This window comes from Hibiscus syriacus, unplaced genomic scaffold (genome assembly GCF_006381635.1).
Source record: "Hibiscus syriacus cultivar Baekdansim isolate YM2019G1 unplaced genomic scaffold, ASM638163v2 tig00111392_pilon, whole genome shotgun sequence".
NCBI lineage: Eukaryota > Viridiplantae > Streptophyta > Magnoliopsida > Malvales > Malvaceae > Hibiscus > Hibiscus syriacus.
In genome coordinates this window covers 3,202,282-3,229,443 of record NW_024063078.1, presented here as the reverse complement: position 1 = coordinate 3,229,443, position 27,162 = coordinate 3,202,282, and the positions used below count along the sequence as shown (strand labels likewise).

Genomic DNA, 27,162 nt, shown 5'->3' with positions numbered 1-27,162 from the left:
TGAAGGAGAAGCTTTTTCCAGGGGGAGGTGATAACCTTCGTTTTGCTATCAAAATAATTTCGTCTTCTTAAATAGAAAGGAAAATGAGTATAGAGAAGCAGGGTCGATCCACATGGATTGTGGTGTTTCTGATTTAGTAAAACTGTTTCTTGATTTTAGGAGGAGATATAATTCCAGGTAAAATTGAAAAGATTTAATAAAATAAAATAGATAATAATAAATAAAAGAGAAAATAATAAAATAATAAATAATAGTAGTAAAATAAAAAGGGTTTTTTTAAATTATTCAAAGAAGTATAATGAGATAAAAATTAAAAAAACAAATAAATAAAATAAATAAATTGAGATAAAGAAAACTTATTGTGAAAACAGCTTCAGACTTCAGCTTCGCCTCAAATTCCTCGGATCATCGAAACATATTTTTACTTCAAGATTCACGTCAGCTTACAAGGACAATTCTTCGCTGCCAACTCGGATTGTGTCGTTTTAACAATAACTGATTCCGATCTCAGTTTCCTCTTAGCAAACAATTTTGTTAAGTGTGTTCACGGGAAGTTGAATATGCTTCAATAAGCAAATCCTTCTTCAAACGTTAACCATAACAATATCCGGACCAATGTCGAAATCGTTTGGATTGGAGAAGTAAGCTCAGAAAACAGAGAGAAAATCCGAAGCGATTTAAGTACCTTACAATTCTCACGTTTGGAATTGAGCATTCGCTTTAGTCTTCGGCTTGAAAGAAAATTAGCTAAGCATGATCAAAGTCATACTTAGCATAATTGAAAAGTATGCAAAAAATAGAGAGAAAGCTAGAGAGAAAAAGAAGATTTTATTCTTAGATGAAAGAGATATGTTTCTAGGCTTACCCTGAGAGGTATTTATAGCCTTCAAATTCCTAAAAACAAGCTAAAACATCTTAAATCCTAATTAAAACACTTAAAACTATTTAAACTAAAATACCTTAAAACTAATAATATTTAAAATAATATTCTAAATCCTAATTAAAAATATACTAAAACCTATTTAAACTAAAATACCTAAACAAAGATAAAATATAAAAATAATATCCTAAAACCTAATTAAAATACTAAAACCTATTTAAAACAAAGATAAAATATAATGTTTAAAATATTATCCTAAAATTTGAGTTTAATCCAAATCCGAATTCCAGTCAGCTTTGATTTCGAAAATAAAAAAACTACAGAATTCTGTCCTTTTAGTGTAATTTCCAAAATCTAACGTCCTGCATAGAAAATGAATGAAAACGAACAATTAAGCCACACAAACCAATGATTAAGGAGTAATTTAAAAGCAAAATATTAACTAAATTAAGCACTTATCAAATTCCCCCTCACTTATTCAATGCTTGTCCTCAAGTATTCATCAATTAACATATCAAAATCATAAGTTGCCATCTTCAATTTCAATTTATTTCTCAGACTTCCAATAGAACTAAGTCCATGATATTTGTCGAATTCAAGTTACAATCAAGCAAAGATACAGCCAATAAAATTTAAAGTAAGCAAGATATCACAATTAATTGCCAACTTCAATGAAACATGACTCAATACATCACAAAGATTCATACATATCCGCTCAAAGTGTTTGGGGTAAATGAAATCACTCAAACCGAAAATATTACCATAGGCTTGGAATCCAATCAAGTCTCTACTACAAAAAATGAACATAATGCAATAATCAAGGGGTCTTTAAACAAGATGTAATAGGGATTAGGTTAGGGTATAGAAAAGACTGAAAAAAGGTTTAAAATACCGAAACAAGAGATCAAAATAATTAAGAACAATCCACGAATTAACATGAAGCGCAATGAAGAACAAAACAAGGAAAAAAGAATAGATGAAAGACAATTGAAACGATCGATTTTTCCTTCCCTTTTTTTCCGAACAAGGGTATGTTTTTTTGTTCGAAACAGTGAATAGCTTGCTGTTTTTTAAGATTTTTTTCTTCTTCGAAACAATGAATTTTTTTCATCATTTTTTATTCGTGGAACAAGAGTGATACAAGATCTCAAGTCTCGGTAAGGGTGTGAAAAGAGAGGAAAAATAAAAGAAAGGCTTCGGGTTTAATTATGAGATGTAAAACAAAGAAAGAGAAATAGGATCAAATTTGGTATATATAAACGAGTAGGCTTTTTGGGAAAAAGTGTGTTTATCCTAGGTGCCCCTATCACATTAAAACATTACATTCAACATGTAGTCTCAATATGCATTGTAATTACAAGTTCTAGAACATCCTAATTAGTTCGGCACACACAAGTCGAACAATGAGCAAGAAAGAAAATGTATGCTCGTTAGGCCCAAATCTCACAAGAAAAGTTTATGTGCATTGAGTCAAGTTTATTTCTATCGACAAAAGCATGAAATATCAATACTCAACAAAAAATTCACCACCTATACCAATCACCAATCATGCAAATTAAATTCGATCAAAACATGATCACAATCTAAAAGGAAGCAAGAGTATAAAGCGAAATTCAAGACTAGCAACCAACGATCCCAACACATCAATATCATAATATCTCAATTTCAAACAATTAAACAAGTCAAGGAAAATTACGACGACATTCTTATCCTTCCCCCTCACTTATTCTGTTTTATCCTAAAACTTATATCAAATTTAAAAACAAAGAAAGGGAAAAAGAATACTCCCCAATCTAGTGGCGACCACAGCCACGTCAAGACAAGTTGTTGTAGAGTAGAATGTCCGATACTGTATTGTTCTGTTCAAACTTTTCTGCACAGTTTGAACCAAATCTGTTTTTTTCCTACACTATTTTTTCTGCACTGCATTGTTCGAATCTGCTATGTATTTATCTGCAATGTTCGAATCAAATCAGTTTTTTCTGCACTGTTCTATTCGAATTTTTCTGCACAGTTCGAACCAAGTCAGTTTTTCTGCACTATTTTTTCATTAAATATTCGATAGGAATTCGGATCTGTTCAGAGAAAAATAAAATAAAATAAATAGAATGAAAATAAAGTTTGCTAAAATATAAAATAAAAATAAAGCGAAAATAAAATGAAATAAAATAAAAAATAGAACGAAATGGGTTGCCTCCCATCAAGCGCTTTTGTTTAACGTCGTTAGCTCGACGACCTGATTTTTCAAAGTGTGGGTTCCTTTAAATTGATTTCTTCGATTAGACCAATCGGAGCATTTTCATAATACGACTTCAATCTTTGACCGTTAACTTTAAATCGAACTCCTGAGTTATCTTCAACTTCAACAGCACCTTGAGGAAATACTTGAGTTAGTGTAAACGGTCTAAGCCATTTTGATTTGAGATTTCCTACAAAAAGTTTAAATTTGGAGTTAAATAATAAAACCTTTTGACGACAGAAAAAGTTTTAAAAGAAATTCTACTATCGTGAAATTATTTTGTTTTTTCTTTAAATATCCGAGCATTATCATAGGCATTTCTTCAGATTACCTCAAGTTCTTAAATGTGTAATTTCTGAGCTTCACCAATTGCATCCATGTCCATGTGACATTGTTTAACGGCCCAATAAGCATGATGTTCTAATTCAACTGGTAAATGACATGGTTTACCGAAAATAAGCTGGTATGGTGACATCCCAATGGGACCTTTATAAGCAGTTCGATATGCCCAAAGTGCATCGGTTAATTTTAAACTCCAATCCTTTCTGTCCAGTTTAACAATTTTCTCAAGAATTGTTTTAATTTCTCGATTTGATACTTATGCATGTCTATTTGTTTATGGATGGTAAGCGATAGCAATTCTTTGAGTTACTCCAAATTTCTTCATTAGCGACTCGATCACTCGGTTTATGAAATGTGTTCTTCTGTCGCTTATTATAGCCCGTGGCGTGCCAAACCTAGAAATAATATTTTTTTTAAAAATAACTGTAGTTTTAGCATCATTATTCCAAGTGGCCTTAGTTTCCACCCATTTAGAAACATAATCTACAACTAAAATAATATAAGTATTTCCAAATTATGAAGTAAAAGGACCCGTATAGTCGATTCCCCAAACATAAAAAATTTCACAAACTTGTATAGAATTAAGCGGCATTTCATTCCTACGGCTTAAATTACCTGTACGTTGACATCTTTCACAAGTTTTACAAAATAGATAAGAATCCTGAAAGATGTTAAGCCAATAGAAACCACATTCAAGAATTTTATGGGTTATACGTTTTGACCCAAAATGACCACCGGAAGAGTAAGAATGACTAAATTGCAAAATTGAATTTACCTTACTTTCAACAATACATCACCAAATTACCTGATATGAGCAGTGCTTCCATAAATAAGGATCGTCCCAAATATAGTATTGGGATTCTCGCTTAATTCGATTGATTTCAGCTCTCGGCAAATCTAATGGTAACTTACCTGTGGCAACCATGTCTGCAAACCATAGAGTTATGCTTTGCGCCACCATCAATTTTTCTTCAGGAAATTATTTTCTAAGTGGTGAGTCGAATGTGGAAAGGGGAATTCGACTCAAGTGATCCGCTACCAGATTTTCACATCCTTTTTTGTCTTTGATTTCTAATTTAAATTCCTGTAAAAGCAGGATCCATCGAATAAGCCTTGGTTTTTCTTCCTTTTTGCTCATCAAATGCCTTATAGCTGCATGGTCAGAAAAAAACAGTAATTTTAGTGCCAAGCAAATAAGATCTAAATTTTTCTAAAGCAAAAATTATAGTAAAAAGTTCTTTTTCTGTAGTCGAATAATTTTTTTGAATTGAGTCCAAAGTTCGGGATGCATAGGCTATTGCATGTGGTTCTTTCCCTATTTTCTTACCGAGAACGGCTCCAACTCTAGTATCCGATGCGTCACCCATAAGTTCAAAGGAATAATTCCAATATGGCGACTAAATAATTGAAGCTGAAATAAGCTTTTCCTTTAATGAATCAAAGCTGCATTTTGAATTAAAGTCAAAGTCTTGATCTTTTTGAAGTAGATTGCATAAAGGTTGTGCTAACTTCGAAAAGTCCTTAATAAATCTATGGTAAAATCCTACATGGCCAAGAAAAGAACGAATTTCCCTCACAGTTGTGGGGTAAGAAAGTGAGCGTATAACATCTATTTTAGCTTTATCAACCGTAATCCCTTTTAAGGAAACAATATGACCTAAAATCAAACCTTTATCAACCATAAAATGACATTTTTCATAGTTCAAAACAAGGTTATATTCTAAGCATCTTTTAAGCACATTAGTTAAATTATCAAGACATTCATTAAAAGAGTTACCATAAACCTTGAAGTCATCCATGAAGACTTCAATTCCTTTCTCCACATAGTCAGAAAATATACTTAATATGTATATTTGGAAGGTGGCTGGCACGTTACAAAGACCAAAGGGCATTTGTCTATATGCAAAATACCAAAGGTACAAGTAAAAGTCATTTTTTCTTGATCCTATAGCGCTACTGGGATTTGGAAAAAACCTGAAAAACCATCAAGGCAATAATAATGAGTTTTCCCAGCTAATCTTTCAATCATTTGGTCTATAAAAGGAAGAAGAAAATGATCTTTTCGAATAAGAGAGTTCAACTTCTTGTAATCAATACAAACTCGTTATCCATTTTGAACTCTTGTTGGCACTAACTTCCCTTCTTGATTTTTGACCACTATGACTCCCTTTTTCTTAGGAACCACATGAATCAGACTTACCCAATTACTATCCGATATCGGATAGATTACATCAGCATTAATGAGTTTATGAATTTCCTTCTTAACTACTTCTATTATCGGTGGATTTAATCGGCGTTGTCCTTCTCGTGATGGCTTTTCTCTTTCTTCGACATTGATCTTGTGCATGCAAGTCGAGGGACTCAATCCTTTAATTTCAGTAATGGTCCATCCTATGGCTTCTTTGTGAGAGCGCAACACTAATATCAAAGCTTCATCTTCTCCTTCAAACAATTTACTTGAGATGATCACTGGTAAGGTTCCATTTTCACCAAAAAATGCATATTTCAAATGTTCCGGTAATTGCTTCAATTCCACCTCAGGTGCCTGCAAAACAGAAGGTAAAAGTTTAGTTTTAGAGGAAGATAAAGATAAATAAGAATTTATTGAATTAATATTTTCAAACTCCCTTTCTTCCTCTTCGTGACAAAGTTCAGGATCCTTAAAAAAATCATAAGAAAAATTAGATTCAATATATTCATCAATTAAAGGATCTAAAACATCAACATAATTAATTCTTTCAACATGATCAGGGCATTTCATTACCTTGTAAACATCAAATTCAACGATCTCACCATCAAATTCAATTGTTAATATACCACTTCTAACATCGATCTTTGTATGTGCTGCTCTTAGGAAGGGTCGGCCTAAGAGTACTAAGAGTACGTCAGAATAAGAATCCGAGCTATCATTTTCCATGTTAATGACATAGAAATCTGCAGGAAAAAATAATACATCGACCTTTACCAAGACATTTTCCATTACTCCTACTGGATAGATCACAGATCGATCAGTCAACTGTATGGTTATTCCTATTTCCTTCAAAGGCTCGTTATTAATCATTTTATAAATAGAAAATGAAATAACATTTATTGAAGCTCCTAAGTCACACATTGCACGTGTAATTTTAAAATCACCTATTTTACAAGGTATAACGGACATACCTTGATTCTTCATCTTTGGTGGGAGCTTTCGTTGAAAAATTACAGAGACATGTTCTCCCAAATTTACCTTTTCGTGCCCCATTAATTTCCTCTTTGTAGTGCAAAGTTCTTTTAAAAATCGAGCATACCTTAGTACTTGTCGAATTACTTCAAGAAGAGGTATGTTAACTTGAACTTTTTTGGAACACCTCTAAGATCTCATTTTATTTAGCTCTTTTATCACGCTTCATCAACCTTGATGGAAAGGGTGGTGGTGTGATTTCATGAGAAGAAAGAGAAAGATGTGAGTCAGGCATACCTTATATTTCTGAAAGTGGCGTGTCCTCTTGTTCTTCCTGATGTGCGGCTTTTTCTGTTGGAACTTCGGGTGAGATATCTTTTCCACTTCGGAGTATGATGGCACTAACATTCTTTCTCGGATTTAACTCCGTTTGAGAAGATAGCCTTCCTTGTGATTCCAATTGTCCCATAGTTTGAGCTAGTCGGCTTACTTGGTTATCTTACTCTTGAAGATGTGTTTCGATTCGGCTTTGGAATTTTTCCTGGGATGCAATGAACTTTTCTTGTGAAATTGCTAATTTCTCTATGAGTTCCTCCAATGATGGTTTTTACGTTTGCTATTGAGGAGGATAAGTTGGTCTTTGATTTACCGCATAGCTGAAGTTTGGGTGGTCTCGCCATCCTAGATTATAAATATTGTTGTATGGGTTGTATTGTCTTTGTGGAGGACCTGAAAAGTTCCCTATGGCATTGATTTCTGCATTACCTCATTCTTGTATTAGCGGGCAACAATCCGTTGGATGGTCTAGCTTTGTGCATATCCCACATGCTCTTATTGCTCCAGATTTTCCTGCAACAAGTGAATTAACTACTTCAGTTAATTTATCTAACTTATTTTCAAGGGAAAATGTACTTATCTCGTGAATTCGTCGGCTGGGTTCACTTGAAAACTGTTGAGAGTTGGATGCCATGGTTGAAATCAATTCCCTTGTTGTTGTTAGGGTCATGTTGACTAATGCTCCTCCACTGACGGCATCCACTATTTTCATCTCCATTGGTAAAAGGCCTTAATAAAAGTATTGAAGTAATGTTTTCTCACTTAGTCCGTGTTGCGGACAATGTGCGCAAAGTTTTTTAAATCGTTCCCAATAGTCATAAAGACTTTCTTCGGTATTTTGTTGAATGGAAAGAATGTTCCTTCGTAATTCGCTTGCTTTAGCCACTGGAAAGAACCTGTCAAGAAAAATTTGATTCATGTCAGCCTATAAATTAACTGAATTTGGAGGTAAATAAAATAACCAATCTTTAGCCAAATTGGCTAAAGAGAAAGGGAAAGCTCTCAATTTAATTTGATCCTTAGTAACTCCCTGTAGTTTCATGCTAGTGCAAACCATGTTGAATTCCAACAAGTGTTTGTGCGGATCTTCAGTGGGAAAGTCGTGGAAGGTGGGAAGAAGATGAATGAGTCCCGTTTTTAATTGAAATGGAGTCACGCCACTAGGAAAATTGATGCATAATGGCGTTTGAGTTACATGAGCTATGGCTAGTTCTTGGATTATCTGTTCTTCTTCTGCCATCAAAATGTTGTATGCGTATGCTTCAGAGTCCAGATTTGATTCCGTTTCTAATCTCTGCTCTTGTTCTTCTTGTCTTTTTCTCTTCTCTCGAAGTGTTTTTCTTCGTGCTCGTGCTTCGATCTCCGAATCTAGATCTACTAATTCAATTGGGTTTCTTCTGGTCATAAATAAAAAACTAGAAAAATAAATCATTACTTTCCATTAGTCCCCGGCAACGACGCCAATTTGATAACCGTCGTTTTGCTATCAAAATAATTCCGACTTCTTAAATAGAAAGGAAAATGCAGTATAGAGGAACATGTAGTATAGAGAAGCATGGTCGATCCATAGGGACTGTGGTGTTTCTGATTTAGTAAAACTATTTCTTGATTTTAGGAGGAGATAGAATTCCAGTTAGAGTTGAAAAGATTTAATAAAATAAAATATATAATAATAAATAAAGAGAAAATAATAAAATAATAAATAATAGTAGTAAAATAAAAAGGGGTTTTTTAATTATTTAAATAGTATAATGAGATAAAAATTAAATAAAAAAATAAATAAAATAAATAAATTGAGATAAAGAAAACTTATTGTGAAAGCAGCTTCAGACTTCAGCTTCGCCTCAAATTCCTCGGATCATCGAAACAAATTTTTACTTCAAGATTCACGTAAGCTTACAAGGATAATTCTTTGATGCCAACTCGGATTGTGTCATTTCAACAATAACTAATTCCGATCTCAGTTTCCTCTTAGCAAACAATTTTGCTAAGTGTGTTCTTGGGAAGTTGAATATGCTTCAATAAGCAAATTCTTCTTCAAACGTTAACCATAACGATATCCGGACCAATGTCGAAATCGTTTGGATTTGAAAAGTAAGCTCAGAAAACAGAGATAAAATCTTAAGCGATTTAAGTACCTTATAATTCTCACGTTTGGAATTGAGCATTCGCTTTAGTCTTTGGCTTGAAAGAAAATTAGCTAAGCATGATCAAAGTCATACTTAGCATAATTGAAAAGTATACAAAAAATAGAGAGAAAGCTAGAGAGAAAAAGAAGATTTTATTCTCAGATGAGAGAGATATGTTTCCAGGCTTACCCTGAGATGGCATTTATAGCCTTCAAATTCCTAAAAACAAGCTAAAGCATCTTAAATCCTAATTAAAACACTTAAAACTATTTAAACTAAAATACCTAAAAATAATAATATTCTAAATAATATTCTAAATCCTAATTAAAATACTAAAACCTATTTAAACTAAAATGCCTAAAACAAAGATAATATAAAAATAATATACTAAAACTTAATTAAAATACTAAAACCTATTTAAACTAAAATACCTAAAACAAAGATAAAATATAATGTTTAAATATTATCCTAAAACTTGAGTTTAATCCAAATCCGAATTCCAACCAGCTTTGATTCCGAAAATAAAAAACTGCAGAATTTCGTCCTTTTAATACAATTTCCAAAATCTAACTTCATGCACAGAAAATGAATGAAAACAAACAATTAAGACACAAAAACCAATGATTAAGGAGTAATTTAAAAGCAATTTTTCAGGAGGAAACCAAATGGACCCTAAGATTAAACCAACAATCATTCAACTTTTGAAAGATGCAATGAGTGAAGTAAAAACTATACAAAATGGTACTGTAAATTCCCCAAAACATGCATTGTAATTTCTTTGTAGATGCACATGCATTGTAATTGCTATGTAGATGCACATGCAATATCTATGTATGTATGCATGTATGAATCCATCTAAAGGTTATGAAATTTTCTCAAAATAAAAATAAAATTATATGTTGACCTACAAATTCAACTTTCTCTACATATCTGTTGAAAATATTCGTTGAAACCATGACGAAGAAGGTAAAAGAAAAAAGGATAGACCCTAAAGATCTGAATTAGAAGCTTTTCTTAGGGGGAGGAGAAACAATTTATCCTAAGATTGAACCATCCATCATTCAGGCTTTGAAAGATGCAATGAACGAAACAGAATTTGTGGAAACTGGTGCTGCAGATTCCGCAAACATGCACTGTAATTGTTTGGTAAGATGCACATGCAATATATATATATATATATGTTATGCATGTATTCATGCATCTAAAGGCTATGGAATTTAGGGTCAAATAACGGTCGTCAGTGACCGACGATGGTGAACAACTAAATAAAATAAAATAGTTTGTGGACCATGCACCGTATTTTCCTAAACATGCACCGTCACACTATCGCACTACCTTATCAACAATCAAACAACTCTCACCGAAGCTTTGATACCAATTGTTGAATACTCCACAACCCAACAAAGGTTCAAAACAATAAGAGAAAGAAACTAAAGTCGAATGAAAGAGCACTTGATTTTATTTGTTGTGATTTTAAAAGTTAACATAGAGCATCCTTTATATAGGCAAGGAACCACACAACTTTTACAACATTTAATTTTGATGACCCACATATTTGTAAAAGAAATTTATTTTAAATTTAAACAAAAAAATTTAAATAAAATATTAATTTAATTCTTAAATAAATTTTAAATAAAATACTATTTTAATTCTTAAATTTTAGATAAAGTAACAATTTAACATTTAAATTTTATATAAAACAATAATTTAATTTTTAAATCCAATCAAAATTTCTCTCAGTCGTTCACCATCATCGGTCACTGACGACCATTATTAGACCATAAATTCCATAGCCTTAGATGCATGGATACATGCATATCATATATATATATATTACAAAAAAATTACAGTGCACGTTTTGCGGAATCTGCAGCACCAGTTTCCACAGACTCTGTTTCGCTTATTGCATCTTTCAAAGCCTGAATGGTGGCTGGTTCAATATTAGGATCAGTTGTTTCTCCTCCTCCTGGGAAAAGCTTCTCCTTCAGATCTTTAGGGTCCATCCTTCCTTCGTCTACCATCTTCGTCATGGCTTCAATGAATATTTTCAATAGAAATTCCTCCTCTTGTTGAGGTGAAGCTGATGCATCCAAATTTTCATTTGTATCTTTCACAAGGCCTTTGTTGGCGGCATCTTGGAGTCCTTCTGAAGTGTCTTTTTTAACAACCTCCTCTGTCACTTTTTTATCCTCATTCTTATTACCACCTTTGACCTCTTCTTTGGGAGTCTCTTCTTTGGATTGTCCTTCTATGAATTGCATTGAGAGAATAAGGGCCAATGAGAACACAACAAAAACAATCCTTGCCATCTCTTCTTTTCTTTAAGGTTAAGCTAAAATAATAAGAATTACTTGGAAAGGGATAATTAAAACTGAGATTGACCTGAAATTTAAAGAGTTTAAAATGAGATATTTACTGCGGTTTTCAAGTTTATCAATTGATCTAATGCTTAATAGCCATACACGAGTAAGATGGAGATGACTTTTTTCTGAGAAATTTTCAGAAATTGCAATTTTATATCCGTAATTGGTCTAATGCTTAATAGCCATTTATTTTAATTTATGATTGTGCTTTTCTTTATTCAAAATAAATATTATAAACATTATATTTATTTTAGGCATTCATACTTTTTCTTTAAAAAGATAATTAGGCTTAATAAAAAAGTTTTATGAATTTTTTTCTTTAAAGACAATTAGGCTATGAAATTTTCTCAAAAAATTGTCTTTTGACCTACAAGTTCAACTTTTCCTACATAATTCTTCCAATATTATCTTATGATAATTTCTATAAAGATATCTTTTAAGGAAGATACTAATAATTAAAATAAATAAATTTGGTTGTATATTACTTAATTCTTGAATCCATTAAAGTTTCATAAAGCTTAAATATTGAACAAATAAATTACCAAATCAAATTGATCATACTAAAATTTATTTAATATGCTTTGAACTAAGTTTTCAAATTTATGTTGATTTACCTTAGTGATCTAATAATAAAACACTTGTTATTGTGTTTTGCTCCCCTTTAATAATAAATTATAATTTTTGATGTGCAAAAAAAGAGGATATATATTAATTATGAGGCTAATTATGAGATATACATCAATTTAGGTTGTGTAGAGAATTTGTGACAATATGAATTTCGATTCAACATTTGTACGTTGATCCGAGACATGAATAAATAACTGCATTTGAGTTCATTGGGTCAAATTAGGCTTAATTAAGTGAAAATTAGATCCAACTGAGTGTAAAAGGAGATTTTTTATTAGCAAATATTTTGGAAACAAGTTATGCATTCCATTTAATTTGTCTTGTTTAAACGTGGGAGAAAAAATGTCAAAAATTGATGGCATGAGCTCATTCCCTTCTCTATCTTTTCTTCATTTTTTCTCTCATCTTACTCTCAAAATGCTAGAGCGTGACCATGAAAGGAGCAATCGATCTTGTAACACCCTATATCCGATCTTCACATATTTTGTTTGTATCGTTAGGACGAGCATCGCTATTGTTACATCACGAATTTTTTAAAAAGAAATGTTAAAAGTTTTTTAAGCTTAACTTTTTTTTAAAGAATGTGAATGTCTAAAATAAATATAATGTGTATAACCATTATTTTGAAAACACGCACAATCATGAACTAAATAAAGAGAAATAAACTAAAATTAGCAATTAGGGAGAAAAAATTTCATTTTAAAAAAATCATATATATTTTATTAGTGTATGACTATTAAACACTAAACCATTCAACAAACCTTGAAATCACCGAAAATATCTCATCCTAAACTGATTAGATTCCATCTCATTTTCAATCTTAATGACCACTTTTGAACAATTCTTATTGTTTTAGCTTAACGTTAAAGAAGAGAAGAGGTGACAAGGATCGTTTTTATTTTGTTCTCATTGGCCCTGATTCTCTCAATGCAATTCGTGGAAGGAAAATCCGAAGAAAAGAAAGAAGACAGTAAATAAGAGGTCCAAACTGGTAATAAGGCTGAGAATAAAAAAGTGATTGAGGATGAGACGAAAAAAGACATTTCAGAAGGGCTCCAAGATGCAACCAATAAAGGCCTTGTGAAAGATACAAATGAAAATTTGAATGCATCATCTTCACCTTAACAGGAGGATGAATTTCTGATGAAAATATTCTTTGAATCCATGACAAAGATGGCATCCGAAGGAAGGATGGATCCTAAAGTTATGAAGGAGAAGCTTTTTCCAGGGGGAGTAGAAACAATAGATCCTAAGATTAAACCAACAATCATTGAATCTTTAAAAGATGCATTGAACGAAATAGAAAAAGTTGAAGATGCACTGCAGCAGAATAGGTCTACAACGGCGTTAATAGCGGCGTTTTTATAGTAAACGCCGCTAAGTCTAAACATATCGCGGTGTTTTTAACCCAAATGCCACAAAATAGTAACATTAGAGATGTTTTTATAAAAACTTAAATAAAAGCTCATACTAATCTTTTGCGGCGTTTGTATTAAAACGCCTCTACAGTGCTACTCTATAGCGGCATTTTTGGATACAAATGCCGCTAATTACCTTTATTTAGATAAAATTAATTGATTTTACATATTTCATTTCTACTCTATATCAACTAAATTGACTGATATATGTAGCTTTATCTAATTAACAACAATCATACATTTTAATTAAGCCACAAGTTACGCAGAATAAAACTTAATAACAAAATAAATTAAAATTGATAAACATTAAATTAAATGTATGGTTGAACCTATTGTGGCGTTTGTTGTAAAAAACGCCACTAAAGGTCAGTTATATAGCGGCGTTTTTTGATACAAAGGCTGCTAAATACATTGATTTATATAAGATTAACATTTTTAAAATATTTAATTATGCTCTACATAACATAATTTTACTATCTTGTAGTTTAATCTAATTACCAACAACCATACATTTCAATTAAGCCATAAGTTATGCATAAATATACTTAACAACAAAATACATTAAAATTTAGAAACATTAAAGTTATGCATAAATTGTCTTCACCATATTGTTCACTAGAATATATTTAGTTATGCTCCTTCGTGGGGAAAGGACGTAGGAAAGTTGTTTTCCTTGTTTGACAACGCATCGTTAAGTTTTTCCTCCCTGTAAACTCTATATAGAGAAACTATTCATCCATTTCACCAAATAAATCCCCTACCTCCGGTTCACCAAGAAGACTCCTTGTGCGCTTCAGTGCTTCACTTGAAACAGATAACGACCTTCCACCTACACTATGAAACTTGATTGAAGGTGGCTTGGGAACTGAATCAAACATTAAAATAAATTTAAAGAGATGATATAAACGTTTACTTGGAGTAACAGTAGAGGAAACATCGTCTTCATTGAGGATAGATACCGCTTTTGCAATTGAAGATTCTTTCAACGTCACAGAGTTACCAAAATCGGTTCTAAACATCGGGTATTTATCCACTCCTCTATCATCGTTCTCAAAAAGCTTCGAAGATCCTACATGCGTACGATCTATGAAATTTGAGTGACCGTAGAAAAATAGTATATAGCGGCTTAAAGATTTATAGATTATTACCTTCAAGTAGGAGATTGACCATGGAAGGGTATGGAGCAATAGGTGTTCCTTTCGGGTCATCATCGAGTTTCGATGGCGAGATTGGACCGACAGCTTCCCAACGATAATTTGATCCATCGTCAGAGCAAATACGCCACGTAGACATTCCTAAGGTAATTTCTCTTACTCAAGGCAACACCTGCTCCTTTTTTTCTCCAATACGTTCACTTTCTGGGTTTTCCCCATTTTCATAATACCAATAAAAACAAAAATGAAAAATATCATTAGTGATAAGAGGGATCAAACCGTGCAATTGTGTTATAGTTCGTCGGTCAGAGGGCCGATTTGGTCGTCGGGACATTCAAAAGATGACGTTGCTTGGAATCGTGCTCAACCTGTTGTAGTACCACAAAAGAAGCTTTGAGAGAAGAAGAGTTGAAATGATTTTAGGGTCTGGGTATGAGAAAGAGAGAACCATATATTTAACATTTTGCGGCGTTTTAAAAAAGTGCCACTATATCACATATTTTTTGCGGCGTTTATACAAAATAAGCCACTATTGATTAACACTATTGTGGTGTTTGTCTAAAAACGACACTAAAGTATTATTTATTGCGGCGTTTGTGGTATAAACGTCGCTAAATTACCACTATATTATGGCGTTTGGGCTAAAACGCCGTAAAATTTCTTCTCTGTTGCAGCATTTTAACAATAAACGCCGCTATTGATTAACCCTTCTGTGGCGTTTGTCTAAAAACGAAGCAAAAGTATTCTTCATTGCGGCGTTTGTTGGAAAAACGCCACGATAAACCACCCTATTGCGGCATTTTTGGTAAAAATGCCACTATATGTCTACTCTATTGCAGTGTTTGTACAGAAAACGCCGCTGAAGTATCACATATTGATGAAGCGTATTGTAGGTTTTTTAAAATCGCCACTATAAACAACCATATTGCGGTGTTTATCAAAAAACACCGCACCATTACTACTCTATAGCGGCGTTTGTATAAAAACGCCGCTAAATGACTACTCTTTTGCGGCGTTTGTTGATAAAACGCCACTATAAATAACTCTATACCGGCGTTTTTGCCTTAAACGCCGCTAAATTACCACTCTATTACGGCGTTTGTTGGAAAAATGCCGTTAAAGTATCATTTGGCGGCATTTGGATTATAAACGCCGCTATATTCCAAAATATTGTGGCGTTTACTCTTCAAACGCCGCTACATAACACTTTTGCTGTAGTGGTGGTTCTTCAAAAAAGGACTTGTAATAGCTTTGTAGATGCACATGCAATATCTATGTATGTTATGCATGTATGCTTGCATCTAAATGTTATGGAATTTTGTCCAAACAAAAATAAAATTGTCTGTTGACCTAGAAATTCAATCTTCTCTAGATAACTCTTCCAATACTGTCTTATGATGGTTTCTACAAAGATATCTTTTAAGGAATATACTAATAGTTAAAAAATAATTAAATTTGATTGTGTATTACTTGATTCTTGAGATCATTAAAGTTTTACAATGCCACTAATCATCTCCCAACCTTACTCCAGTCACACCAAACATATTAAAATTGTAATTTTAAAATTGTAATAAAATTGCTGAAGAAAATATTCTTTGAATCCATGATAAAGATGGCAGCCAAAGGAAGGATGGATCCTAAAGTTATGAAGGAGAAGCTTTTTCCAGGGGGAGTAGAAACCTTAGATCCAAAGATTAAATCAGCAATCATTGGAGCTTTGGAAGATGCATTGACCGAAATAGAAAATGTGGAAAATGGTACTGCAGATTCTCCAAAACCTGCATTGTTTAAGCAGATTCTCCAAAACCTAGCCTCCATGAATGTTTAAGCATGTCGTGGATAGCCCAAACCTCTGCCATAAGGACCGAACACCTTCCCAGACTACGTGCGAAACCATAAATCCATCGTCCTTGTTCATCTCTAATCACCCCACCACATGCTGCTGCCTCATCCATAACTCGTACAGCGCCATCCGCATTCGCTTTGGTCCATCCTGATGGAGGTCGCTGCCTATTATTCTTCTCTGTGATCTGCTGCTTGTTGATTTTATTACCTTCTATATGCAACTTTTCTTTATCAATGATAGACCAGAGTGAGTGCACTAATCAACAACTTTTGATCTTTCTGGTAGCTTAGTCGGATCGTAAACTTCACAAAGAGTACCCTTCTTGTCGACCTAAGTATCATACCAAAGCACAAACCAACTTACCTTAATGGTTAAAGGAATCATTGCTATTCTTAGAGGTAATAGGTTCGAGCACCAACGACTGCCAAGGGTGATTGAGCGTTTATTGTCAAATGATTGAGAGTATTTAAAACAAATATTACTATATATATCATACTGAAAATTAGTTTGATGCCCAAAAGAAGTGTTTAACAATTCATAAAAAAATTCAAAAAATAAAATCATAATTCTAAAATTATTCTCAACCTTTCCCCCAAAGTTTAACTAGTCCTAAACCAAAATTAAAGATGAATATATAACAAAACAAAAGAGAATATACATCTAAATCTTGTATTTATCTTCTATCCTAATTTATCTCAACAAAAATAATACATATTTATATTTGATACAATACAAGCATGTGTTATCTCTACTTTTCTTTCATGCATGAAACTGCCAATAAATAAAGTGAGCCCATATTTTAAACAAAGGGTGCTTCTACCATTAAGCTCCAAATTCTCATGAAAGTGACACAGTACGTACTAATTTTATAATTGGAGTTTATAATTTTCATTTTTGATAAATGAAATATTATTATATTGCGAATTTTAAAAAATCATAGTTTTATTAAGCTTAATTAATTTGTTTAAAAAATATGTGTCTAAAATAAATGTAATGTTTATATATCTTGAAAACAACGCACAATCATGAAGTAAAATAAAGAGAAATAAAATAAAATTATCAATTACAGAGAAAAATTATAAATTTTGAATTTTTTGAGAAAAAAGTCATCTCTATTTTATTAGTGTATGGCTATTAAACACCAAATCATTCAACAAACTTTGAAATCGCCGAAAATATCTCATCCTTAACTCGTTAAATTTCATCTCATTTTCAATCTTAACTATCAATTTTTAATAATTCTTATTGTTCTAGCTTAACCTTAAAGAAAAGAAGAGATGGCAAGGATTGCTTTTGTTGTGTTCTCATTGGCCCTGATTCTCTCAATGTAATTCGTGGAAGGAAAATCCGAAGAAAAGAAAAATGACAGTAAAGAAGATGTCCAAACTGGTAATAAGGCTGAGGATAAAAAAGTGATAGAGGATGAGACGAAAAAATACATTTCAGAAGGGCTCCAAGATGCCGTCAACAAAGGCCTTCTGAAAGATACAAATGAAAATTTGGATGGATCGGCTTCACCTCAACAGGAGGAAGAATTTCTAATGAAAATACTCTTTCAGGCCATGGCAAAGAAGACAGTTGAAGGATGGATCCTAAAGTTCTGAAGGAGAAGCTTTTTCCAGGGGGAGGAGACCAAATGGACCCTAAGATTAAACCAGCAATCATTCAACTTTTGAAAGATGCAATGAGTGAAGTAAAAACTGTACAAGATGGTACTGCAAATTTCCCAAAATATGCATTGTAATTGCTTTGTAGATGCACATGCATTGTAATTCCTTTGCAGATGCACATGCAATATCTATGTATTTATGCATGTATGCATCCATCTAAAGGTTATGAAATTTTCTCAAAATAAAAATAAAATTATATGTTGACCTACAAAATCGACCTTCTCTACATAACTCTTCCAATGTTGTCTTATTATGATTTCTATAAGGATATCTTTTAAGGAAGATAATAATAGTTAAAAAGAATTAGTTGTATATTACTTAGTTCATAAGTTCATTAAAGTTTCATAGAGCTTAAATATTGAACAAGTAAATTACCAAATCGGATAGTTATATGTTAATTACGAGGTTAAATATAAGATACACACTATCTTAGGTAATATAGAGTATTTTTCGTAATCTATATTTGAGTCAACATACGTATGTTTACCCGAGTCATGAATAAATCAAATAGTAAGTGCAGTTGAGTTAAGACCGGATTTGAGTTTAATTGGATAAAAATTAGACCCAACTGAGTGTAAAAGGAGAATTTTTATTGGGAATGAGTGTATATACATATATATCAAAACCATGTGACGTATTAAATCGAACCTATCAATTAATTAAGTAATTCAAATCGATTAATATCACGATGATTTCATCCAAAAATAAAAAATAAATCAAAACTCAATTGGATCATTTCTTAAAAGTTTAAGATGTTACAATTCTAGTGTATATCATTCATATCATTGCTGAAGGTAAGAATCATCCTCACTATTATAAGAGTTTTAAGAAAAAAAATCATCATCTTATAACCTTGAAGAATTAAAATCTTAAACTTTTTTATCTGAAAAAGAAGTGTTTAATAATTTATAAAAAAATCAAAATAAAATAAATAAAATCATGATTCTAAAATTGTTTTCAACCTTTCCCCAAAGTCTAACTAGTCCTAAAAGAAAAGTGGAGATGAATAAGTAGTTATATTTTTCTCCCTAAAAGGTAAAAATAATTCAATAGCATTAAAAACAAAATAGACCATACATCCATGTTCAAAAGAGGTCCAAGATGGTAATGAGAAAGAGGATGAAGAAGTGACTTCCAAAGAAGACAAAGAAGTACATTCAAAATAGATCAAAGGTGGTAATAAGGATGAGGGTAAAAAAGTTGCAGAGGAGGTTGTGGAAAAAATATATTTCAGAAGTACTCCAAGATGCTGCCAACAAAGACCTTATGAAAGATACAGATGAAAATTTGGATGCATCAACTACACCTCAACAAGAGGAAAAATTTCTATTGAAAATATTCGTTGCAGCCATGACGAAGAAGGTAGAAGAAAAAAGGATGGACCCTAAAGATCTGAATGAAAAGCTTTTCTAAGGGAAGGAGAAACAATTTATCCTAAGATTGAACCAACCATCATTTAGGCTTTTAAAGATGCAATGAGTGAAACAGAATCTGTGGAAACTGGTGCTGCAGATTCCGCAAATGTGCACTGTAATTGTTTGGTAAGATGCACATGCAATATATATATGTTGTGCATGTATTCATACATCTATAGGCTATGGAATTTAAGGTCAAATAATGGTCGTCAGTGACCGACGATAGTGAACAACTAAATAAAATAAAATAGTTTGTAGACCATACACTAGGTAAGATCCCAAGAAAGAGTGGTGGATCACACGGTTTTCTTAAACACCAAACCTTTCTCAGTACTTTCCTGAACACGCACCATCACACTATCACACTATTTTATCAACAATCAAACAACTCTCATTTGATACCAATTATTGAATACTCCACAAGCCAACAAAGGTTCAAAACAATAAGATAAAGAAACAAAAATCGAATGAAAGAGCACTTGATTTTATTTGGTGTGCTTTTGAAAGTTAACATAGAACATCTTTTATACAGGTGTAGACACCCGCTTTTTACTGGGCTTAAAAAAATATTATTATTATTATTATTATTATTATTAAGTGTGTTTACATATTTTGCAGGTTCAAATTACAAGTCTCTCCCAAGACCCAATTACAACATCCAACCAAGCCCAGATCCAGACCCAAAGGGATCCAAACCCGAGGCCCAAATTTGGCCCAAATCAATAACAATAATTTAGGGTTTTTAAACCCTAGAATATTCAGCCGCCGCCGCCAAACATCCTGACTGCCGCAACAGTGAACTCCGACAAGTGCGAGCCTTCTCCGACCATCGCAACAGTAAACGCCGAGCAATCTGCAAGCATCCAAAGTTATCATCGTCACTGCTTGTATCATACAACAACCGAAATCAAGCAAAAAAAAAAAATTAATCCACCACAAAATCCACTGAGCATATTTTTAATCAAACCAAATCTCAAAAAATTCGATATTATGCTCTACCCACCATTCAGACACCAGTGGAACAACCATTATCAGCAACCAACGTTTGCTATAAATACATGCATAGATTCGAACAGATGGGGGGGGAGATCTGGAGAAAAAATATAGCAATCAAGAGAGGAATCGAATAAAAAAATAGGTTTACCTTATTTTCGAAAGCCCTCGTCGGAGAAGAAACCTATCACGAAGGTAAGAAGTTTTAAGGTTGTATTTTCTAAATCCAAAGGAAAGGGGTCGGTTTTGGGATTTTTTAGGGTTTGAAAAATTTTTAAAAATGGAGAATGAGAATTTAGAAGAGAGATGCGGCTGAGAGGATAGGAAATGTGAATGGGAAAAGGGGTTAGAAGGATAAACCCTATTTTAATTCATGTTACAAAACGGTGCAGTTTTAAAAAAAGGGGATTGATGTGTTCACTATTGCAAAAAGGGTTATTTAATCCCCTTGTCCTTGTAATTGATATAGATCTTTTATTATGACTGCAGAATGAATTTGTTTTCTATTATGGGTGTATTGTTTTCCTCGTTTTTCATTTTGGTACTACTTTTCATATGTTTCTTGTTTTAGGATATTTCAAATTTTTACACTTAGTTGTTACATTTTCTTATTTTAGTTCTGAATGTAATTTATGGTTTATTTACATTTTTAGTACCTTCGTTGTCTAATATTTCCGATTAATACTCTGATTGTTGTAAGTGTTGTTGTTACGTCTTTTAAGTTGCTATTAATGTGATTATAATCCTTTGAATTACTAAGTTTGCTTAATTTCATATGTTTGAATTCTATTTTGCAATGATTCCATTTTTTTAATTTATTTGTTTTAGTCTTTTACATATTTGTACACAAATGTATGTGTATATTATATTTTAGTTTTATTTGTTTTACATATGTCCTATTTATTATATTATACACATGTGTTTGCTATATATATTTATTAAATATTTTTGTACCCTTTTTATATATCAAATGAGCATACATACTCATATAAATTAAAATCATTAGCCATGCTTACAAGTGTGATGATGCAATTTTCTATATTTCTGCATATTAAGGTTTATTATATTATATATATGAATATATATACAAATATAAATGAAAAAATAATCTTATTTGCACTATATCTATTTTTATATAAGTATACGTATATTTTTTATATATATACATTTTTCAATTTATTTTTCATCATTATTTTGTATTCTATTTATTAATGTTTTTTACTCATAATTAAAAGTGGTGCAATCCGATTCAACGTTCGAACAAAATGAGAGCTTGAAGTAAATCTAGTTTATTTTATGAATTAAATTCGTTATGATCCAATGATTTTTTATGTGGTAATTTATTTTACGCAGATGTTGATTTATCATTTATGTTCATTTCGCTTTTTTAAACCATCGATGAGGGATTATTCTTTATGGATAAAAAATAATAGTTTTTCCGACGAAAGATTGCTAATATCGAGATTTCTTTTCAAATTAAAGAATTTTCTCTTATTAATTAATTTGAAGCAAACTAATTAAATTTCAATAAATAGATCGTACTTTAACTTTGTATTTGATTCAGGATTTCCACAATTACGACAATGTGTAAGCGAAAGAGTACTAATTTTGGGCACTGTGGGGGTGCTAATCCTTCCCTACGCGTAACCGACTCCTGAATCCGTTTCAATCGAATCGTTGGTAGACGCAGACCAATTTTTGTCTTAAAAATAATTTTTTCTTAAAATTGTTTTTAAAAAGATGTTTTTATGTGTTCGACCTACCTAACTCAAAGGTTGATGGCGGCTCTTTAATTCAAATTGATCAAAATCACCCATTTTCCAAAATTAAAAGTCGAAACTGTTTTTTAACAATTAAACGATTGTCCCCGCCGGAAAACGGTGACCACAATAGACAAGGAACCACGCAACTTTTACAACATTAAATAAACTATTAAATAAGTTCAACTTATTAACATTTATTGAAGTATAACATAATTAATATGTTGGTGTTAATATTTCAACACAGACATAGTATTCACGGTAAGATATTATTTATTTCAGAAACAAAGATAAATTCTTATTCGCTTTAAGTTATTTAATTCATATTCACTTTTGATTATTAATTTTAAAAATAACATTTTAATTATTTACATTATCTATTTATAACATTTTGATGATTGAAATGTAAGATAATATTAATTTTGATGACCCACATATTTGTAAAAGAAATTTATTTTAAATTTAAACAAAAAATTTTAAATAAAATTTTAATTTAATTATTAAATAAATTTTAAATAAAATACTAATTTAATTCTTAAATTTTAGATAAAGTAACAATTTAACATTTAAATTTTATATAAAATAATAATTTAATTTTAAAATCCAATCAAAATTTCTCTCAGTCGTTCACCATCATCGGTCACTGACGACCATTATTAGACCATGAATATCATAGCCTTAGATGCATGGATACATGCATAACACACACACACACATTACAAAAAAATTACAATGCATGTTTTGCAGAATCTGCAGCACCAGTTTCCACAGACTCTGTTTCGCTTATTGCATCTTTCAAAGCCTGAATGGTGGCTGGTTCAATATTAGGATCAATTGTTTCTCCTCCTCCTGGGAAAAGCTTCTCCTTCAGATCTTTAGGGTCCATCCTTCCTTCGTCTACCATCTTCGTCATGGCTTCAATGAATATTTTCAATAGAAATTCCTCCTCTTGTTGAGGTGAAGCTGATGCATCCAAATTTTCATTTGTATCTTTCACAAGGCCTTTGTTGGCGGCATCTTGGAGTCCTTCTGAAGTGTCTTTTTTAACAACCTCCTCTGTCACTTTTTTATCCTCATTCTTATTACCACCTTTGACCTCTTCTTTGGGAGTCTCTTCTTTGGATTGTCCTTCTATGAATTGTATTGAGAGAATAAGGGCCAATGAGAACACAACAAAAACAATCCTTGCCATCTCTTCTTTTCTTTAAGGTTAAGCTAAAACAATAAGAATTACTTGGAAAGTGATAATTAAAACTGAGATTGACCTGAAATTTAAAGAGTTTAAAATGAGATATTTACTGCGATTTTCAAGTTTATCAATTGATCTAATGCTTAATAGCCATACACGAGTAAGATGGAGATGACTTTTTTCTGAGAAATTTTCAGAAATTGCAATTTTATATCCGTAATTGGTCTAATGCTTAATAGCCATTTATTTTAATTTATGATTGTGCTTTTCTTTATTCAAAATAAATATTATAAACATTATATTTATTTTAGGCATTCATACTTTTTCTTTAAAAAGATAATTAGGCTTAATAAAAAAGTTTTATGAATTTTTTCTTTAAAGATAATTAGGCTATGAAATTTTCTCAAAAAAATTGTCTTTTGACCTACAAGTTCAACTTTTCCTACATAATTTTTCCAATATTATCTTATGATAATTTCTATAAAGATATCTTTTAAGGAAGATACTAATAATTAAAATAAATAAATTTGGTTGTATATTACTTAATTCTTGAATCCATTAAAGTTTCATAAAGCTTAAATATTGAACAAATAAATTACCAAATCAAATTGATCATACTAAAATTTATTTTATATGCTTTCAACTAAGTTTTCAAATTTATGTTGATTTACCTTAGTGATCTAATAATAAAACACTTGTTATTGTGTTTTGCTCCCCTTTAATAATAAATTATAATTTTTGATGTGCAAAAAAAGAGGATATATATTAATTATGAGGCTAATTATGAGATATACATCAATTTAGGTTGTGTAGAGAATTTGTGACAATATGAATTTCGATTCAACATTTGTACGTTGATCCGAGACATGAATAAATAACTGCATTTGAGTTCATTGGGTCAAATTAGGCTTAATTAAGTGAAAATTAGATCCAATTGAGTGTAAAAGGAGATTTTTTATTAGCAAATATTTGGAAGCAAGTTATGCATTCCATTTAATTTGTCTTGTTTAAACGTGGGAGAAAAAAGGTCAAAAATTGATGGCATGAGCTCATTCCCTTCTTCTCTATCTTTTCTTCATTTTTTCTCTCATCTTACTCTCAAAATGCTAGAGCGTGACCATAAAAGGAGCAATCGATCTTGTAACACCCTATATCCGATCTTCACATATTTTGTTTGTATCGTTAGGACGAGCATCGCTATTGTTACACCACGAATTTTTTAAAAAGAAATGTTAAAAGTTTTTTAAGCTTAACTTTTTTTTAAAGAATGTGAATGTCTAAAATAAATATAATGTGTATAACCATTATTTTGAAAACACGCACAATCATGAACTAAATAAAGAGAAATAAACTAAAATTTGCAATTAGGGAGAAAAATTACATTTTTTTTGGAAAAATCATTTATATTTTATTAGTATATGACTATTAAACACTAAACTATTCAACAAACCTTGAAATCACCGAAAATATCTCATCCTAAGCTGATTAGATTCCATCTCATTTTCAATCTTAACTACCAATTTTTAATAATTCTTATTGTTCTAGCTTAACCTTAAAGAAAAGAAAAGATGGCAAGAATTGCTTTTGTTGTGTGCTCATTGGCCCTGATTCTCTCAATGCAATTCGTGGAAGGAAAATCCGAAGAAAAGAAAAATGACAGTAAAGAAGAGGTCCAAACTGGTAATAAGGCTGAGGATAAAAAAGTGGTAGAGGATGAGACGAAAAAAGATATTTCAGAAGGGCTCCAAGATGCCGTCAATAAAGGCCTTGTGAAAGATACAAATGAAAATTTGGATGCATCATCTTCACCTCAACAAGAGGTAGAATTTCTGATGAAAATATTCTTTGAATCCATGACAAAGATGGCATACGAAGTAAGGATGGATCCTAAAGTTATGAAGGAGAAGCTTTTTCCAGGGGGAGGAGAAAAATATATCCTAAGATTAAACCAGCAATCATTGAAGCTTTGAAAGATGCATTGAACGAAATAGAAAAAGTTGAAGATGCATTACAGCAAAATAGTTGTACAGCGGCGTTAATAGCGGCGTTTTTATAGTAAATGGATCTAAGTCTAAACATATCGCGGCGTTTTTGACCCAAACGACACAAAATAGTAACATTAGCGACATTTTTATAAAAAACGCCACTAAAACCTTGTACTATAGCGGCTTTTTTAGACAAACGCCGCAATAGATTAAATACATAATGACGTTTGTATTAAAAATGCCGCGATATAATTGTACATTACTGGTGTTTGTGATAAAAAAAACGCCGCAAAAACACATGCATTAGTGGCGCTTTTTCCTCCCAATGCCGCGAATGGATAAATATTTCTCCCTGCCCGATCCCTATTTCTTTTGAACCTTTTCTCCCTTATCTTCCCTCTTCTACCCTAAATTTCTTCTCTGGTACAACATCTTCTCCGCCACACGCCATCCTTGTTGCCGTCAATCTTATCGACGCCGTATGTTGTCTCAAATCTATTATGAAACTGCACCGGCTAAATTAGGGCTCCATGTTTTTGTAGTTGTGAAAGAGAATTTGTTCAGAGACAGCTACAGAGATCAACCTTCTTCTTGACAATTGGAAATACCTTCTTGTCGGAATAATTTTTTAGGTTTTATTCCGTTTCAGATTTAACCCATACTCGTTTTTTCGATATGTTGCGTTTAAAAATTTTCAAAGTTAATTTCTTTCTGAAATAGTTTTCGCATTTGAAATAGTAAATGGTGAGTGGCAAAGCTCCCATCTTTCTTAAAAAACAGAGATGCTTGTTTTGATTTTTTATTTTTGGCAAGTAAAATCTGGCACACTGCTACTTGTTCATACATATAATATTGCTTTACCATGATTTTTTTAATTTTTTTTTACATAAATGGATGTCATTATCGTTTGTTTAAGCTTTCATATGTTGCGTTTCATTGCCTCTCAATGAGTTTTGGGTGAGCTTGTTTAGTGTTTTTGTATTGTCCAAACTTCAAGTATGCTAAATTAGAACATTCATAAGGTTGTTGGTCTAATATCTGGTTTTGTGTCTGTAGTATATTCATGGTTTAGCTGGCCGAGGAGTTCATTTTTTACATCGGCCAGGGCGAACACTTCAGGATCTTTGTTTCTTTCTTCTTCCCGTAGGAAAAGCTTTTTGGTTTTGTTCTTTGTTTTATCTCTAGCTCATACCAATTATTTGGTGAAATATCTTATTATATCTAGTTTTCGTGTAAATTTAGGAGCTTGGCCAAGATAAAGGCTATATCAGTGAGACATTGTTCAGCTGTGTCTTTTTATCATTTGTATTGGTAAAGTTACTCTTATGTTATTGGCCTTTCTTTCATTACTTTTGTTCAGTTTTTACATTTTGAGTACATCTGTACATGACATGCAGTTCTTTTATTCTGCTCTATTAGCATCTTTTATCTCCATTTTTAACTTATGAATTGCTCTATTTGCGGTGGACTTTCCATCCTTTCATCTTCAATAGCAAAAAGATCTATACAGTTCTAGTTTGATGCAGGGTGCTAGCATTTTTAGTTGTAAGTACAACCAACATATGGCCTTGTTGTAGGACTTGTTTTTTGTAGGTCCTTCTTTCTGTCAAAGTATGCCTATGTATGTAATTGTGACTATTTACATCGGCCAAG

The 27,162-nt window shown here is 31.9% G+C and overlaps 1 long non-coding RNA gene across 1 annotated transcript in view; it reads left to right on the top strand.

Annotated features, from left to right (window-relative positions):
* Positions 1–26,820, top strand: part of LOC120160254 — a 40,731-nt gene extending 13,911 nt beyond the window's left edge. The window contains exon 3 of the long non-coding RNA XR_005519421.1: positions 26,752–26,820. This is a non-coding gene — a long non-coding RNA (uncharacterized LOC120160254). The remainder of the gene's footprint in view (positions 1–26,751) is intronic.
* Positions 26,821–27,162: the final 342 nt, after the last annotated feature.